This window comes from Phyllobates terribilis, unplaced genomic scaffold, assembly GCF_046119375.1.
Source record: "Phyllobates terribilis strain yellow unplaced genomic scaffold, ASM4611937v1 Scaffold_9061__1_contigs__length_22761, whole genome shotgun sequence".
NCBI classification, from domain to species: Eukaryota; Metazoa; Chordata; class Amphibia; order Anura; family Dendrobatidae; genus Phyllobates; species Phyllobates terribilis.
In genome coordinates, this window is record NW_027371800.1 from 5,001 (window position 1) to 22,550 (window position 17,550).

Consider the following 17,550-nt stretch of genomic DNA (forward strand, 5'->3'; position numbering starts at 1 on the left):
CAGGACACACACACACACACACCGTGCACAGCAGGACACACACACACACACACACCGTGCACAGCAGGACACACACACACACACACACCGTGCACAGCAGGACACACACACACACACACACCGTGCACAGCAGGACACACACACACACACACACCGTGCACAGCAGGACACACACACACACACACCGTGCACAGCAGGACACACACACACCGTGCACAGCAGGACACACACACACACACACCGTGCACAGCAGGACACACACACACACACACCGTGCACAGCAGGACACACACACACACCGTGCACAGCAGGACACACACACACACCGTGCACAGCAGGACACACACACACACCGTGCACAGCAGGACACACACACACACCGTGCACAGCAGGACACACACACACACCGTGCACAGGACACACACCCACCGTGCACAGCAGGACACACACCCACCGTGCACAGCAGGACACACACCCACCGTGCACAGCAGGACACACACCCACCGTGCACAGCAGGACACACACCCACCGTGCACAGCAGGACGCACACACACATACACATCGTGCACAGCAGGACACACACACACATCGTGCACAGCAGGACACACACACACACACACACCGTGCACAGCAGGACACACACACACACCGTGCACAGCAGGACACACACACACACCGTGCACAGCAGGACACACACACACACCGTGCACAGCAGGACACACACACACACCGTGCACAGCAGGACACACACACACACACACCGTGCACAGCAGGACACACACACACACACACACACACACCGTGCACAGCAGGACACACACACACCGTGCACAGCAGGACACACACACACACACACCGTGCACAGCAGGACACACACACACACCGTGCACAGCAGGACACACACACACACCGTGCACAGCAGGACACACACACACACCGTGCACAGCAGGACACACACACACACCGTGCACAGCAGGACACACACCCACCGTGCACAGCAGGACACACACCCACCGTGCACAGCAGGACACACACCCACCGTGCACAGCAGGACACACACCCACCGTGCACAGCAGGACACACACCCACCGTGCACAGCAGGACACACACCCACCGTGCACAGCAGGACGCACACACACACCCACCGTGCACAGCAGGACGCACACACACACCCACCGTGCACAGCAGGACACACACACATACACATCGTGCACAGCAGGACACACACACACATCGTGCACAGCAGGACACACACACACACACACACCGTGCACAGCAGGACACACACACACACCGTGCACAGCAGGACACACACACACACACCGTGCACAGCAGGACACACACACACACCGTGCACAGCAGGACACACACACACACCGTGCACAGCAGGACACACACACACACACACACCGTGCACAGCAGGACACACACACACACACCGTGCACAGCAGGACACACACACACCGTGCACAGCAGGACACACACACACCGTGCACAGCAGGACACACACACACACACACACACACCGTGCACAGCAGGACAAACACACACACACACACACCGTGCACAGCAGGACACACACACACACCGTGCACAGCAGGACACACACACACACACACACACCGTGCACAGCAGGACACACACACACACACACACCGTGCACAGCAGGACACACACACACACCGTGCACAGCAGGACACACACACACACACACACACCGTGCACAGCAGGACACACACACACACACACACCGTGCACAGCAGGACACACACACACACACACACCGTGCACAGCAGGACACACACACACCGTGCACAGCAGGACACACACACACACCGTGCACAGCAGGACACACACACCGTGCACAGCAGGACACACACACACACCGTGCACAGCAGGACACACACACACACCGTGCGCAGCAGGACACACACACACACCGTGCGCAGCAGGACACACACACACACCGTGCGCAGCAGGACACACACACACACACACACACCGTGCGCAGCAGGACACACACACACACCGTGCGCAGCAGGACACACACACACACCGTGCACAGCAGGACACACACACACACACACACACACCGTGCACAGCAGGACACACACACACACACACCGTGCACAGCAGGACACACACACACACACACCGTGCACAGCAGGACACACACACACCGTGCACAGCAGGACACACACACACCGTGCACAGCAGGACACACACACACCCCGTGCACAGCAGGACACACACACACCCACCCACCGTGCACAGCAGGACACCCACCCACCGTGCACAGCAGGACACCCACCCACCGTGCACAGCAGGACACCCACCCACCGTGCACAGCAGGACACCCACCCACCGTGCACAGCAGGACACCCACCCACCGTGCACAGCAGGACACCCACCCACCGTGCACAGCAGGACACCCACCCACCGTGCACAGCAGGACACCCACCCACCGTGCACAGCAGGACACACACACACCCACCCACCGTGCACAGCAGGACACACACACCCACCCACCGTGCACAGCAGGACACACACACCCACCCACCGTGCACAGCAGGACACACACACACACCCACCGTGCACAGCAGGACACACACACACACCCACCGTGCACAGCAGGACACACACACCCACCCACCGTGCACAGCAGGACACACACACACACCCACCGTGCACAGTAGGACACACACACACACCCACACCGTGCACAGTAGGACACACACACACCCACACCGTGCACAGCAGGACACACACACCCACCGTGCACAGCAGGACACACACACCCACCCACACCGTGCACAGTAGGACACACACACACACCCACCGTGCACAGCAGGACACACACACACACCCACCGTGCACAGCAGGACACACACCGTGCACAGCAGGACACACACACACACCGTGCACAGCAGGACACACACACACACCGTGCACAGCAGGACACACACACACACCGTGCACAGCAGGACACACACACACACCGTGCACAGCAGGACACACACACACCGTGCACAGCAGGACACACACACACCGTGCACAGCAGGACACACACACACACACCGTGCACAGCAGGACACACACACACCGTGCACAGCAGGACACACACACACCGTGCACAGCAGGACACACACACACACACCGTGCACAGCAGGACACACACACACCGTGCACAGCAGGACACACACACACCGTGCACAGCAGGACACACACACACACACCGTGCACAGCAGGACACACACACACCGTGCACAGCAGGACACACACACACCGTGCACAGCAGGACACACACACACACACACACCGTGCACAGCAGGACACACACACCGTGCACAGCAGGACACACACACCGTGCACAGCAGGACACACACTCAGTAAGTTTATAGATGGTGATGGTCGCATACAGCACGTCCTGCCCGGAGGCCTCACTCCTCAGCCCAGGCCCAGTGCCAGCATCTCACAACCTGTCACCTGTGGTAGGAGCGGCGCACAAAGCCCGCAGCCAGCGGGTACCGGGCCCAGGAGGAGGCCTCCGTGGTGCTGCTGCCCGCACCGGGCTCTTCTCTTACCATCATAGTAGTAGCAGACCTTCTTCTTTCCGCCCCCCTGACTGTACGCCATGGAGTCCTGTGCGTACACTGCTGGCACTAGGGGCTGGCGATGCTCGGGACAGGCCGGCTTTCCCCGGGACACGCACTCTCACCCACAACTACCCGTTATTCGGTGATCAATGAGAATTTCCCGCTCGGCCGGGGACGCGCACAGACACTCAAAGACAGACACGGTGCAGACAGCGGTGGGAGGGGCCAGAGGAGATTTGATGGGAGGAACTCAGGAGAGAGAAGGCGTTACCAGCCCGCTTCTGGATACTAAGGAAAGATGCCATAAGTGGGCGTGGCGACATGATGTGGGCGTGCCTAGCAGAGAAACGTCCCTGATCAGCTTATGTTGGGGCGTGCCTTTCATCTGACTGTGGGAGGAGCTGAACCGCCTCAAAACATCAACCACACTAGGGCACGTAAAACGCGCGGCGTTGCCGTAAGGGAGAAACCACAGGGCCTCATCTAATAGGGGGATTGCTGCCGGAAGGGTTTGAGCCTCGGCGTCTTACTAGCTTGACTCTTCTGCTGGTTCTCTTTTGCATGCAGAGCACTTCCACCCCTGGACGTAGCTGGAGATAGTACAGACGTCTCTACTTTGGCTGGAAGCGGAGGCTTTCTGCAGGAGTTGGCTGTGTACGTACCGGGGTATAGCGGGTGTGCTGGGGGCATTGTTCCGGGCTGGTGACTAGGAGCAGAGGTAGATAGAAGCTGCTGGCGGTGTAATGGCCGCCTTGTGCCTTGCAGACCTCTCCTCAGCAGGACACTGTAGAGCCGGCTGTAGTGCATGGCTCCTCACCCCGGCTGTCTGCAGCCTGCTTTATGTTATGGGTGGCCCGTATAGAGCGCCTCTATGTATTTAAAGGGAATCTGTCAGCATACAGTAGGGGCAGAGACCCTGATTCCAGTGATGTCACTTACTGGGTGCAGCAGTTGTGCTAGAATCAGAGGTTCTCTAATGCTGAGCCCTGTATAACCGTCCCACCCCCTGATTAGCAGCACTGTGTACACTGTATATTGTCAGCTGCTAATCAGTGCTGGGGATCTGGTTGGACTAGGACATCTTGGCCTGTAGTAATAATCTCCTGCTGATAAAACACTGATTGTATTGAAACAGCAAACAGCCAAGTAAGTGACGCAACCCTGGAATCAGTCTCTTTCCCTACATAAGGCTGCTCTCAGGTTATATAACATCTTGCTGATAGATTCCCATTAGAGTCCTAAAAGGGATGTGGTGCTGGTATTACATCGGCAGCCAATCGGTGAGCTCAGCAGGCCTGTCAGTGTAGATGGACGCCCCCTCACAGCTGCTGATTGGCCACTACGCTGTCACCATCAGCACCACGCACAATGCCGGACACGGAGCAGCAGTAGAGACCCGGTGGACTTGGTGCTCAGTGTGGCTTGTTGTTTTAGAATCCCCTGCTGTTTGGAAACAGCCCTTCTAAGTTATTCTTTGTCATTGTCCTAGAACAGGGGTGGGGAGCTGTTTTCTGCCAGGGGCCATTTGGATATTTATACCATCCTTGAGGGTCCAAACAAAATTATCAACTTGAAAATGACCCTGCTATATTTGGTAAATTAATGGGACTCTGTCAGCACTGGATGACTGTTCAAACTAAGCACTGCCGCTCAGTGCTTCATGGCGGAGCCAATCATTTACTTATGCCCTCACACCTGTATGCAAGGATGGAGGGGTGGGTCTGAAGTGACCTTCCTGCACCCCTCATCTAAGAGGTTAAACTGCGAATCTATCTGCCACTAGATTTGATACGCTCTGGATCTGCACAGTAAGTCACTTTAGTAAGTGACGTTATTTTTTGTTTGTTTTTCATTGCCAGTCCTTTCCTTCTTAACCGAGAACTCAGCATTTGAATTTAAATGCAACTGGTTGTAGTAGATATGAAGCCTCTGTCACTCCAGGTCTACTAGCCCAGTGGCACCTCCTCCTGCTTGCCTCTATGCTGTGTGACTTCAGGCAAAGCAGCTGTCAGTAATGTCAGCTGTGGCCGGAAATAGAGCTGGAGTGACAGAGCCTTCAGATCCACCATAGCCCTTCAGCCTCATTTGCATATTAAATTAACCCCTTTACCCCCGCAGGTGATTTGCACGTTAATGACCAGGCCAATTTTTTCAGTTCTGACCACTGTCACTTTGAGGTAATAACTCTGGAACGCTTCAACGGATCCCACTGATTCTGAGATTGTTTTTTTTTTCATGACATATTGTACTTCATGATAGTGGTAACATTTCTTCGATATCACTTGTTTTTATTTGTGGAAAAAAAACACGAAAATTTGGAGAAAATTTTGCAATTTTCAAACTTTGAATTTTTATGCCCTTAAATCAGAGAGATATGTCACACAAAATAGTTAATAAATAACATTTCCCACATGACTGCTTTACATCAGCGCAATTTTGGAACCAACATATATAGATTTTTTTTTTTATTAGGGAGCTATAAGGGTTAAAAGTTGACCAGCGATTTCTCATTTTTTCCAACAAAATTTACAAAACCGTTTTTTTAGGCGCCACTTCACATTTGAAGGGTCTATATGACAGAAAATACCCCAAAGTGACACAATTCTAAAAACTGCACCCCTCAAGATGCTCAAAACCACATTCAAGAAGTTTATTAACACTTTAATTGCTTCACAGGAATTGAAGCAATGTGGAAGGAAAAATTTAAACATTTAACTTTTTTCACACACATTTTACTTCAGACCCCAATTTTTTTATTTTCGCAAAGGTAGCAAAAGAAAATGGGCCACAAAATTTGTTGTGCAATTTCTTCTGGGTACGCCAATACTCCATATGTGGGGGAAAACCACTGTTTGGGCGCACAGTAGGGTTCGGAAGGGAAGGAGCATCATTTGACTTTTTGAACTCAAAATAGGCTGGAATCTACAGTGGACGCCATGTTGTGTTTGTTGAGCCCCTGATGTGGGGGATTTCCACGGTTTAGGTACAAGTGACACCATTTATTCTTTCACCCATGACGGCACCGAGAGAGAGAGAGGGGATCCGCCCACCAAGGACAGGAAACCTACAGGCTTAAAAGGGCAGCAACTCTCTCCCGTCTGTTTTGGTTTCCTGTCCTTGATGGGTGAACCTGTAAGGCTTACCTGCTTGAAGATAGAAGTCCTTCCTGTCCCATGCTCCACGGTTCAGGTTCAGGCAGGGATGCATTCTCTGCCGGTGCAGGACCCCTGGAAGTGCCACGGTGGGCTTATGGGGACCTGCTCCGTGAGCGATGGTGAGATGAGCTGACCTCCCCTGCCTGGGGATGGACCGCTCAAGCATGGCTTGGTTGGCGGGTAGGAAGCCTGCAATTCTGCAGCTCCCTGATGGATCAGCTGGAAGTGTGGGCCACGCTGGCGGGTGACGCGGCCGGATGACTGACGAGTGACGGTGCGGCTGTGTGATGTCGTGGGGGCGGTCTAATGACACCGCTGGAGCCAAGGTAGCGACCCACATGGTTACCTGAAAGTACTGGAGTTTTTTCGGCTGTGGACGCGCCGGAGGGGGCATGCTTGTCTGGTGTAGAGGTTCCCCTGCGGGGGAACCTATCCTGAGCCACGCAGAGGGTCTGGTGACCCGAAGGTACCAGGCAGTGGCCAGTATAAAAATGGCTGGCTCCACTGCTTAGGTGCTTCCCAGCTCACCACGTTGTGAGCAGCAGCAACAAGATTAGCTACTGCCTGGGGATCCCCAAGAACAAGCGGTCCAGTGCCGCCCTCGTTCTAATTGAGGGAGCAGCCGTTCCACAGGGAGGCATGGGTCTACGAAGTCCAGCCAGAAAGGTTCAAGCAAGAGGAAGATTTCTGCAGCCCCGAGAGAGAATCCTCCAGCTGAGAAATATCCTTCAGCAAATGCGGTACTGTATGTCTGAGCAAAGGGTAAGTGATCTTCGTGAAAGTTCACTTGGTGATTGTCCCTTCGCCTTGTTAAATTTTCCAGCGAAAGAAGTGTGGTGCCAAATCCAAGCACAAGGAGTGTGCCAGACTCTTGCCTTAAAAAAACTGTCGATCATATATTGATTACACTGTGGCTGAAGAGACCCCCGATTTCTCCTCAGGATTTAGATCCTTGATCAAGGAAGAGATAGGCAAGGTTACTCCAAAAAAAAAAGAAAAAAAAAAGCATGGCGGGGAAGGGAACCTTCTCCAGTATCCGAAGGCTCCTCCATTCCTATTGATCCTGAGAATTCGGATGATTCTTCCCTTTCTGCTTCCTCTTCAGATAGCGACTCAGGTCGTCACTGTTTTCCCCTGAAAGAAGTTGACGCCCTGGTTAAAGCCGTCTGCACCACAATGGGTAGCGTGGACTCTTACACAGAGAGAAATCTGTTGAGGATAGGATGTTTGGGGGTCTAGACCAGAAGAAGAAAGTGTTTTCCCTTGAATAGTAAAATACAAGGGTTAATTCAGAAAGTGGAAGAAGCCAGGAAAAAAAGGCTCTCTTCCACCTTCATTTAAGAGGAAGTATCCTTTTGATGAAGCATCATGCTCCCCTTGGTTTAAAGCCCTTAAGCTAGAAGTGGCCATAACCAAAGCCTCCAGGAAATCCTCTCTACCCTTCGGACATGGGGGTGTTAAAGGATCCACTTGATAGAAGCGTGGATACCTTTCTAAAGGGCACATGGGAGACTTCAGCAGGGGCCTTAAAACCTGCAGTAGCAGCTACCTGCACTTCCAGGTTTTTAATGATTTGGTTGGAGCAGTTAGAATCACAGTTAAAGGAGGGAGTAGCAAGAAGTCAAATCTTGTCCTCGATTCCCCTGGTTCAGTGTTCTGCAGCCTTTCTTGCCGATGCATCAGTGGACTCTGATCAGCTGCCCCTCTCAAATGCTGCACGTCGGGCCTTGTGGTTAAACTGTTGGCCAGGGGACATTCAGGCCAGGTCCAGATTGTGTTCCATCTCTTTCGAGGGAGAATATCTATCTGTTCGATCCTACTATGGATGAGATGTTCGACAAGGCAGGGGATTATAAAAATGGGTTTCCATATGCCTAGTTACAAACGGTCATTTCGGAAAAAGAAGTTTATCCGCAGGAGGCCAGCAAAGGACCAGGACAAGTATGAGGAGCGCAAGCCGAGAGGTAGAGGACTGCTGCCTGGATCCTCCTCCCAGCGAGCCCGAAAGTCAGGGCAATGACGTTTAGCCCAGGTTGGGGGAAGGCTTTCCTCCTTTTTCCCAGCCTGGGAGCGCATCACTGCGAGCGGATGGATCCTCGGTCTGGAGAAGTCGGGACTGAAGTTGGAATTTTATTCTCTACTCCGGGATAGATTTATGATTACTCCCTTTCACTCCACTCCAGAGCAGCAGCTATCCCTGCAGCAGGAGGTTCATGACTTAATTGCAAAGTCAGTCCTGATCGAGGTTCCAGAACCAGAGAGCAGTCAGAGGTTTTACTCTCTTCCTAGTGTCCAAATCAGATGGCTCCTTCAGGACAATAGTCAATCTGAAGTCCCTAAATAAGTACCTAAAGCTGTATACCTTTTTAAAATGGTAACACTGAAAACAGCAATACAATTTCTCTTTCCTGGTTATTATATGGCAGTCCTAGATCTCAAAGATGCGTACTACCATGTACCATTCATACTGATTACCAAAAGTACTTAAAGGTAGCAGTCAATATGGAGGGTGTGATTAAACACTTCCAGTACACATCCCTCCCCTTTTGGGCTAGCCATAGCACCCAGGGTTTTCATTAAAGTGATGGCCGAGGCTATGGCTCATGTTAGGGGATGATGAGAATATCCTTTTGTCTATCTGGACAATTTCCTTGTAGTAGGGAATTCCTTCCATGATTGTGAACATCACTTGAAGGAAGTAATGTCTACCTTGCAGAGTTTGGGTTGGTTGTTCAATTTACAAAAATCTAAGCTAGTACCTTCAAAGGTCCAGCAATTCCTGGCAGTCATGCTAGATTCTAATTTTTTGAGCCGGTAGGCAAGATTCTTGCCTTTTTTGAATGATTCAGCATCAAGTAAAGAAAGCCATAGATGTCCCTTAGGAGAGCCATGTCGCTTTTGGTACCTTAACATCCTGCTTCCCCGCAGTCTTATGGGCTCAATTCCACTCTAGAGCGCTACAGTGGGATGTGTTATATAATGAGTCAGTCCTAGCGGGGCAGCTGGAAGGTAAATTGACATTATTCCCCCTCTCGACACAGTCCCTGGGGTGGTGGTTGGATGACAAAAGCCTATCCAGGGTGGTTCCCTGGGGGGTGAGCCCCTCCCGGGTGTTAGTCACTGATGCAAGTCCCTCGGGTTGGGGGAGTCCATCTAGGAGAAGAACTGGTCCATGGGGTTTGGTCAGAAAAAGAGAGGGAATTCTCCTCTAATGCCAATTAGTTATTGGCAATTGATAAAGCCGTAAACAAATTCCTTGTATCCTTGCAGAGCCAGTACGGTCAAAATCTCTAATGAAAGTGGCAGACAAGATGTTACAGAAGGCAGAAATTCATCTACTCTCCCTTACTGCTTTACATATAAAAGGAAGCGAAAACACCAAAGCAGACTTTCTGAGCCGCACTACTTTAAGGGAGGGAAAATGGGTATTGAATTAACAACTTTTTTTTTCAGATAACCCAGATGTGGGGTCTTCCAGCGGTGGACCTATTTGCCACCAGACAAAGTCGAAAAGTAAGCGAATTCTGCTCCTTGAATCCCAGGGAAGATCCCCTAATTGTGGACTCTCCTGATTCCATGGACGTTCAGTCTGGCCTATGTCTTTCCCCCTCTATCTCTGCTTCCAGAGGTCATAAGGAAAGTTAGGGCAGACAGAGCACGAATATTGCTCATGGCACCCTTTTAGCCCAAGAGGCCCTGGTTTTCCGGTCTGAGGGAAATGTCGGTGACAGACCTGTGGATCCTGCCAGAGGTCCCTGACCTCCTCTCGCAGGGGCCAATCATCCACCCTCCAGCTCCGGGACTACATCTGATGGCGTGGAATTTGAAAGGGCATTATTACAGAAAAAAGGGGTTTTCATCCAACCTAATAGAAACCCTTTTGTGTAGTAGAAAGGCGGTTACCATACGTATATATGCTAGAACCTGGCAAAAAAAATTCTATCTTTCTCAGGTGTTAAATTCCAAGAAGGAGCTCCTACAGGAAAGATTTTAGAATTCCTTCAAAGAGGCCTGGAATTGGGGTTGGCTACTAGTACACTGAAGGTTCTTGTCTCCACCTTGGGTGCCTTGTTTTCCTGTGATCTGGCAGGAAACTACTGGATCTCTCGATTTATTAAAGAATCGTTTAGATCCAGGCCTGTTATAAAATCTAAGCTGATGCCTTGGGACCTGAACTTGGTCCTAAATGCACTGACTAACCCACCTTTTGAACCCTTAGAGCCAGCATCCCTAAAAATTATCTCCCTTAAAACATCCCTTCTTGTTGCATTAACCTCAGCCAGGAGAGTAGGCGATATCCGAGCACTATCCATGGCCCCCCTCTTCACTCAAATTTTAGAGGATAAAATAATCTTCAAACCAGACCCAGCCCATCTCCCTAAAGTGACAACTCGTTTTCACAGAACCCAAGAGATAGTTTTACCCTCCTTCTGTGCCAACCCTAAAAACCAGAAGTAAGAAAAATTAAACACATTGGATGTTAGGAGATGCGTTATCAAATATCTTGCAATCTTGGAGGGTTACAGAAAAGATAGGTCCCTTTTCTTAGGTTACCAGGGGGTTAGGAAAGGTTATAGGTCATCTAAATCCACTATTGCCATGTGGATAAGGGACGCCATCGATCTTGCCTATTCGTTAACCGGTGAGTAAGTACCAGAAGGCCTGAGAGCCCATTCTACTCGGGCCGTGGCGACCTTCTGGGCAGAGAAGATGGACGTCTCCATAGAGGAGATATGTAAGGCCGCTACCTGGTCCTCTACCTTTTACAAGCACTATAGGTTAGATATGGGTGTCTCTACCGATCTCCCCTTTGGGAGAAGGATGCTCCAGGCTGTGGTCCCTCCTTAGAATTTTCCTCTCTGTAATTGTACGTGGTGCTGTCATGGGTGAACAAATAAAGTCTTAGTTACTTACCGGTAATGTTTTTTTTTGGAACCCATGACAGCATCCTTATTCCCTCCCTTCACATTTGTGGGAGCACTCCTTTAGGTAAATCATATCTCACACTTTTAAGGTAAAAAAAAAAAAAAAAAAAAAAAAAAAAATGAAGAAAAAAAATTATGACTAAGCACATTGTTGTGAATTGAATTGGTTTGTACTCCCGGTCCTTTCATGCTCTGTAAACCAAACTGAGGCGGGAGAGAGGTGCCAGCCCTTTTAAGCCTGTAGGTTTCCTGTCCTTGGTGGGCGGATCCCCTCTCTCATGGTGCTGTCATGGGTTCCGAAAAATCCCATTACCGGTAAGTTACTAAGACTTTTGGAAACTAGACCCCTCAAGGAACTTATCTATTGTGTGGTGAACACCTTGAACTCCCAGGTGCTTCACAGATGTTTATAATGTAGAACAGTGTAAATAAAAAATCAAACTTTTTGCACAAAAATTATCTTTTAGCTCCAAGTTTTTATTTTCACAATCGTAAGAGGAGAAAATGGACTCAGAATAATTGTGCAATTTTTCCTGAGCACACCGATACCCCATATATGGGGAAAAATCACTTTATAGGCGCATGGCGGGGCTCGAAAGGGAAGGAGCGCGGTTTGACTTTTAGAATGTAAAATTTTCTGTTGGCTAATTAGCTGACGCCATTTTGCGTTTGGAGAGCCCCTGATGTGCCTAAACAGTGGCAACCGCCCACAAGTGAACCCATTTTGGAAACTACACCCCTTAAGGATTTTATCAAGGGGGTATAGTGAGCATTTGGAACCCCGAGGTGCGACACAGAATTTGATAACATTAGGTTGTCATATTGAATATCTTGTAATTAGTGTTGAGTGCAAGTGCTCGCTACTTGAGTTTGCAACGGGTGCTCGGGTATGCACCATGTATCGCAGGTGTTCGAGTCCCCGCCCCACATGTTTCACTGCTGTTGGACACCCAAGAAAAAACATGCAGGGATTGCCCAAGTATGGCAGGCAATCCTTGCATGTGTTTTTTTTTTTTTTTTTTTTTTTTTTTTACTGTATAACAGCTGCGAAACATGTGGGGCAGGTAACTCGAGCACCTGTGATATTCGGTGCATACCTAAGCACCCGGTTGCAAACACAAGTAGTGAGCACTTGCACTCAACACTAGTCGCCATATCATTATCATTTATTTTTTATTTACTTTTGAAAAAATCACAACCCCCAATACAACCCTAACTCCAAACACAACCCTACCCCTAATCCTAGGGGGTGACAAAGAAGGATTTGATTTATTATTTTTCTTCTTGTGATCACTGTGATGGAATTTATCACCATGATCAAAATGATCCAATAGGGAAAATTCCCTATTGTTGCCGGGTACCTGCTGGCAGATCTCGGCGGATGCACTGCGCATGCGCCCGCTTTTTTTTTTTTTTTTCCCACTGGAACATCACGGAGGGCCGGGTAACGGATTAGGAGATCCGAGGGACGGCGGAGGTACAGTGTGAGCTTGAGGGGGGGGGCTTCATTTCTCTTTCCTCTGACATGTATATCATTTCAGAGGAGAGAGAAATCATTGCAACCGAGGACACACACTTTTTTTTTTTTTCGTGATCCCCACTATTCACTGAATAGCGGCGATCACGTTATTGGGGACCGGAAAAACCGGCCTTGATCATGTTCTCCAGCTACAGCCTTATTTCTCAGTGACATGAAAGAGCGTCACTGAGGCATAAATACCCTTATCTGCTGCCGTAAAAATGCTTTACGGCGGTTGTTAAGGAGTTAAAGTACCACTCCGGCATTTTTATTTATTTTTTTTTTTTTTCACTGCCAAAGGGTATCACTAATGCATGTTCTCTGCTCCTTGTCATGTCTGGTGACCGCTGCTTCTGACTGCGACCGTTAGCACTGACTTTCAGTCACTCCCAATTGTAGTGCATGAGAGCCTTGTTCTGCCTCTAATAGACTAACACTGACAAGTGACCAGAACTCTGATTTTTGCCCTTCAAAAATGGTCTTCAACCAATTGTTCATTTACTTGTGTGCTTTGGGTGATTGTATTTGTGCATCACCCAGTGTCTCTTTAGCTTGCGGCCTTGGACTGCAATCTTAACATTTTTCTGCACAATATTTTGGTACACATTTGAATTTATTGTTCCTTCAATAATCTCAGGTCAGTCAGACCCAATTGGATTTGGTTTTGACATTGAGGTTGGTGAACAAAAGTTTTTCTATTTTAAAAAGTCTTTATTAGGTCTTTTGGCATTACCCTTAAATTTTTTTTTTCCACACCTCTTTCTGTGTTGCCTTTATGGTCGCAGAGTGATCCTAATGCAAGGGCCTTTCCTAGAGGAAGTAGCAACAGTCCAGAATTTTCTCCATTGCAGACACTAATCCAGTAGTGGATTGTTCTACCCCCAGCTCTTTAGCAATACGCATGCAGGTAGGGTTAATAATCCAAAATCTTCAGTTTTACTCATATTAGTTGAAGCAAAAATGAATAAACCCCACATCAAAAATTTCTACATCTAGTATTTTTTATGATCTGTGATTTTTAAGGACAGGACCAAGTTTGTGACGTATTGCGATATATAATTTTTTCTATTCTTCAAAAATGACCTCTTAGATCCTGAATAGAGAGTGATTCTCAGCTTCTCTTCAGAATTCCTCATAGGTGTTTGATTGGGTTCAGATCAGGAGACCTATTTGGTCACTGAATCACTTTCTTCATGTTCTGCTTCAGAAATGCAACACAACAGTGACCTTAGAGGTATGTTTTGGATCACTGTCACTTTGGAAAAGTGCACGTCTACCGAAGGCACAGAGTGATGGTGGCATTTTCTCTTTCAATATAGAGCAGTACATCTGTGAATTCTTGATACCATCAATAAAATGTTGCTCCCTGTCACCAGCATCACTCATGTAGCCCCACCTAAGGACACACCATGTCTCACTGTAGGCACCATGCATTTTTCTTTGTACACCTCACCTTTGCAGTGCCATACAGTTTGAAGAGATCTGTTCCAAAAACCGTTACCTTGGTCTAATCACTTCAGAGTAGAGTATAAAGTCCTAGTAGTCTTCATATTTTTCAGCATGGTCCCTGGCAAATTGTAGGCAGCTTTTTTGTGCATGGGCTTTAGGAGAGTCTTCCTTCCTTCGAAGATGCTGTTGTTTTAGATGTTAACTTCTGTGGTCTGTGTGGTTGTCTCTGTGAGATGGTTTCAGTTCCATCTTTAACCCCTTTCTGACATGGAGCGTAATAGTATGCCCCACGTCAGATCCCCCTGTTTGCAACGCCGGAGCCTGCACCTTTCCGGGCACATGTCAGCTGTATAGATCAGCTGACATGTGCCCGCAACAGCCGCGGGTGGAATCACGATCCACCCACGGCTGATAACCAGTTAAATGCCGATGTCAATCTCTGACAGCGGCATTTAATTCGCGATTCCAGGAAGCGCGTCATTGGCCCCATCGGCGACCCGGTCACATGATCGCGGGTCGCCGATTGGTTGGCATATGACATCCCGGGGTCTGCAGGAGACCACCTGTGGTTGTCACTGCCAGATTGCTATGAGCGCCGCCCAGCTGTTGGCGCTCAAAGCGCGTGAGCAAATCTGCTACACACTGGCGGTCTGATCATTGCCTGTGTGTAGTACATGTGACAAGGCAAGTGCTGCTTCTAGTCTCCCATGGAGACTATTGAAGCAAGCAAAAAGTAAAAAAAAATACATATCTAAAAGTTGAAATAACCCCATTCAAAATAAAACAATAAAAAAAATACACATATTTGGTATCGCTGCGTTCAGAATCGCCTGATCTATCAATATAAAAAAATAATTCGATCGATAAACGAGGTAACAAGAAAAAAATTCTAAACACCAGAATTACGTTTTGTTTGGTCTCCGCAACATTGCAATAACGAGCGATCAAAACATGGGATCTACCCCAAAATGGCATCAATAAAAACGTCAGCTTGGTCTGCAAAAAAATGAGCCCTCACCCGGCCCCAATCCTAAAAAATGGAGGCGCTACAGGTCTTGGAAAATGGCGACTTTTTTTTTTTTTTTTTTTTTTTTTTTGCACTTAAATGAAAAAGAAACCTATACATGTTTGGTATCTACGAACTCATAATGACCTGGAGAATCATAATTGAAGGTCAGCTCTAGCATTTACTGAACATGGTAAAAAAAAAAAAAAACTGTGGAATTGCACTTTTTTTTGCAATTTCACTGCACTTGGATTTTTTTTCACGTTTTCCAGTACACGATATGGTAAAAACCAATGGTGTCGTTCAAAATTACAACTTGTCCCGGAAAAAATATGCCCTCACATGGCCATATTGATGGAAAAAATAAAAGTTATGGCTCTGGGAACAAGGGAAGCAAAAAACGAAAGCGCAAAAACGGAAAATGCTCCGGTTATGAAGGGGTTCAATTTTGGTATTACTTTTGCTACAATATTGTGACTGATAAGTAAAGCTTTGCTTACCTTCTTGTATCCTTCACCTTTTGTGAAAAGAAATTATTTTCTTTCTCTGGTCTTGTGGTATCTCTTCCATGAGGTATACTCATCTTTGCAAAACTGGTCTTGAATGAATTTGTTAAGAAAATGGGTGTGCAAAATGTACCTTGCCAAGATGTGATCGGTCGCATGACCTGAAAGGTCCTTGAATTTATCGGGTGGAAGATCCTTCAGTTGCTTATCTCATACAGCCTCCGTTCAGATCCGGTAAGCTTCCTCTCCTGCTCTGCACCTATCACCTAGATCAGTGTCAGACGCAGAGAAGGATTCTCTCTATGATCTGGAAGGACTCAGTATCAGCATGCTCCATCATTGGAAGCTGCCTCCAGACTATAAGACACACACATTTCTTTAGCATGAGTTTTTTTCTTAAGTGCTTCGTATATTCTGAAAAATACAGTAATTTTTTTTCTACAGCTGTACGCAGTTGGCTCATGCTCCCTATGGTGGTGGCTGCAGGTAGCTAGAATGTGGAGAATTAGGCAGTCCTCCATCTAGTGTGATTTCTTTGATTTATTTGACTCTGCAAAAGTCAGTTATTCTACAGATCTGTAATTATATTTCCATTTTTGTAATGAAAATAAAATCTCAACTTTATTGGTAAAAAAAATGGAATTTCCAAAATGACCCATATTGTAGTAGTATCTTTTGCTGTATCAATGGTGTGGTGTTGTTTTTTTGTTTGTTTTTTTGCTTTATGAAATACACCTGCCTTTGCAATGTCAGTTTCTTCCATGATAAAATCTTTAACTCTTGTAGGATATTAGGCTGTGTGCAGTGTTGTTCACCTATACAGTCAAATGGAATCGAATGGGAATCCCTCTAACGAAAATCCTGTCAGTGCAGAGGATAACGGAAATCCTCCTCTGCCTCCAGTAAGACTTCCCTCAGCACATATGGCACTTCTAGTACTACTGGCAAGGAGAAGAAAACTGAGGAGACAAGTAAGTTTAGGACCAAAGTTGGTGGAAAATTACCGTATTTTGCGGATTATAAGACGCACCCCAAATTTTGGGGAGGAGAATAGGAAAAAATATATATAAACCGGTGCATGTTATAATCAGCTTACCTGGGGGGCTGAGGCGTTGGTGGAGCAGGGTCGAGGCAGGAGTCGTGAGATCGCTTCTGACGGACGCTTCTGCCTTCCAGCAGAGGCAGGAGTCGGTAGATTGCTGCGGGCTCCTTGCTGTGGTCCCCCTCCTTGCAGTAGGTGTCCGGTGGTGCGGGGGCTCCGCCAACATTTTGTAAAAGCCGGAGCCCCGCACCTTTCATACTGTTATATGCGACGGTCCCCGGGAAAATAGTTGCCGAAGGCGGCGCATGCTCAGATTGAGATCTCTGCACCAAGATCTCAATTGCGCATGCGC

General features: G+C 48.3%; 1 long non-coding RNA gene across 1 annotated transcript; it reads left to right on the plus strand.

Moving 5' to 3' along the window:
- Nucleotides 1-3,985: 3,985 nt before the first annotated feature.
- On the plus strand, nucleotides 3,986-17,291 carry LOC141252501 (uncharacterized). Its single transcript, XR_012313906.1, has 3 exons — nucleotides 3,986-4,314; nucleotides 16,224-16,390; nucleotides 16,943-17,291. It is a non-coding gene; the product is annotated as an uncharacterized lncRNA (long non-coding RNA).
- The last annotated feature ends 259 nt before the right edge of the window (nucleotides 17,292-17,550 follow it).